The sequence below is a fragment of the Arvicola amphibius genome, chromosome 12, assembly GCF_903992535.2.
Source record: "Arvicola amphibius chromosome 12, mArvAmp1.2, whole genome shotgun sequence".
Classification (NCBI taxonomy): Eukaryota; Metazoa; Chordata; class Mammalia; order Rodentia; family Cricetidae; genus Arvicola; species Arvicola amphibius.
The window spans coordinates 20,373,031-20,376,112 of NC_052058.2; positions in this window are offsets into that span (position 1 = coordinate 20,373,031).

Genomic DNA, 3,082 nt, shown 5'->3' on the forward strand with positions numbered 1-3,082 from the left:
TTTACGAGAAAAGCCACATCAGTGTGTCCAGAAGCTTCTTCTAGCCCTACCCAGCTCTCATCACACAGAGAGGACACCTCTCCTCAATAACTCGGGACATTTCTCTCTGACAAGTCTTTCGGTCCATTTGGAGATGTCTCAGATTGAAGCTCGTTACCAGGACCCTTACCCTATCCTAAGGATTCCTCAGGATTCCTCCTAGTGTCTTCCTTTAGCTTCCTCCCTTCTCCCTGAGAGCTGCCTACAGTCTTCAGTTCTCATTTAACCCTGAGCGTCTTTCCCCTTGACATTCTGGGATGACCTTTTCCCCCTTTCGCCCATGGAATAACCCTATTTTCACTCACGGTGCGCTATAAAAAGATTAATAAAATTGCCAGTCTCCCTATACATTGTCTTGATGATTGAAAGGCTTCATTTCAATACTAAAGAACTTCATTCCAAAAGCATTATTTTTAAGGCTAAACTGAACAGGGCTGGAACATAAAGTCCTCGTATTACAAAAGTTACTAACTTACTGCCAACTGGTAAGGTTAATTTAACAATACAAGTTACTGGTTAGTCACCTAATAAATGACCAAACTCTTTCATGTGTTCGGAACTATAATTGTGGTCACACTAACTATTAATGCAATCTATTCTTTACTTAGCCCCTGGCATTTAAGATGTTTAAGCTTCTCACACTTGACAAAACTATCCCATGCCTTGCCTGCTGCAAATTATGTAGACTTTGGCTCAATCACACCACTTTTTCTAGTCAAGGCAGGGTCAGTCCCCCAAGTGGCTTCATTACAGAAAAATCTTAGACCCGGATTTGGCAGTCAAAGCCTATGATGCTCTATATGACAACTGAAGACCTATAACCACTTCCCTGCAAAAGACTATGGAGACCACTGGACCTTAAGGCAACCTGTCTGGGCAATGGACATCATTCATTTTAATTGATACAAAGACCAATTAGATTATATTTCCAGTCACAGTTTATCCTTTTGAAATCTCTGAGAAATTGACTGACTGCAGCTTTAAACATAACAAACACTTTTCCAAGACTTCAGCTTCCTTCTCACTTTTCTTCAAAGGTAAAAATTGGGCCATTAGCCTCATTTCCTGAAGCTGAAGCCAGTTCTAGCAAATAAGAAATAAACCTACCAAGCAGATTTCAAAGTAACTTTTGTATTATTCCTTTGTTTAAAGAAACTTCAGGAATCAACTACCTATGTCTTCCGATAAATAACTGGATTGAAAAAAAAAAAAGGTGCAAAGCTTAAAGTTTAAGTTATAAGGATTCAAAAAAAATACTTTTAGGTATAAAAAACATGTTTTAAGGTATATAAGCACAAGTTTACATAAGGTCTGAGACCACAAAAGCTGGTCTACAAGAGCTAGTTCCAGGACAGGCTCCAAAAAAGCTGCAGAGAAACCCTGTCTCGAAAAACCAAAAAAAGAAAAAAAAAAAAAAGAAAAAAAAATGATTTAAGACACACAAAAATAAAAAAAAATGTTTCAGCTCTCTTCCCCTCTCTATGATCTTGTTATATTGAGATGTCTAAATCAATAAAATTCTGATAAGCTATTAATCTAGCTCGGGTAAACACTGACTATTATCTTAGTAATAAGTTCAAGGTTTTAATTTCCTTTTGGTTGTTTTCTAAGTATTGAATTTAAAAATATATTTCTAATTGTGCTAAAAACATCTGCCTAATCTATATATACCCAATCTTTTGGATAAAGGAAAAAATGTTAATGCTTTCAACCAAAATCAATTTTAAGTTTCCAAACTTTTACTATGACTCAAGGACATGAGTTTACTACCTTTTCTACAACATGGATACAGACTACAAACAATAATAATGCTAACAAATATGGAACTGTTGCCTCTTTAGTAAGAGTCTTATAAGCTTTAGGAAATCAACTTGGATCCACCACCTCTCACAGGTCAAAACAGACTCCAAGTAAGTACCACCAATCAGGAGTCTATGTCATTACCCACCTATACCTCAGAGAGTGTGACCTCTTCCCCTTCCCCTGGTTTGGGACACCACTTTCCCATCTGCTAGTACCATGGACCTGGAAATTTCAAATGTACACCTAAGAGAAAATATTTCCCCTTAAAATCACCCCCCCCCATGGTGGGGAGGCAGCCTCCAGCAGCATGGGGCTTGGAAGGGACCAATGGAGGCAGCACAGTAGACATTTATCTGGTGAGGGAGGGGAAGAAAGACACTTACGTACTGTTTTGATGGTTTCCTTCAGACGTTTTCTTTCTTCTTCCTTTTTATTCTGATTTTGTAATCTCTTCTCTCTTTTCTTCTCTCCATCCTTTCCAGCCTTGTGCTGATGGAGGCCGCCCACCCCTGCAGAAAACAAAATTAAGGAATTGTAAGGGCATACCACCCCTCTGAGATTATGGGGTCCAATTACACACAAACTACCACATGATTCAGCACAGATCTTTCTCTGTACAGGAAATGTGCAATGCAGGATAAGGAACAACAGCATCTGACATGTTTACCTCTGACTGCTTCCATCCTGAACTGGGCAGGAGGGTGAGAAGACTGAGCAACTCACTTTTATCCCTTAGTGATTTCCTCTTCACTTAAATGAGTGTACAATTCCTACAGACTCATACATGTATAAATCTGTTGGGTATGAAAAACTGAATGTTGGAGTTTGTGCCTGTTAAATATTTTCTTAAAGCGAGTTTCCTGCCGACGCAAATAATCCCAATCAAGTCAAATCAGACCAGATTAAAAGATATCCAGGTTTAATTAGACACCTGCACTCCTGGGTGGCCCCAAAGGGACCGGGAAGTCATCAACATGACCACTGGAGGGGAAAAGGGAAAGCCACGTGTTTATATTTTGGGGAGCAGTTAAAATTGCTTATGGGATGGTCTTGCCTTTTTCTGGGGAGGGGTCAAGGTTCAAGGGGCATAGGAGAGGGAGGCTGGAGGCTGGGATTTATAGTGCCTACTTACATTTGTAAGAAAAAAAATAACTGAGTAACGAGAATCTCTGTTTTTGAGATTTTTTGTTTTGTGTTCCTGGAAACTACAAGAAATAAACTATTTTACTAGCTGGGGAAA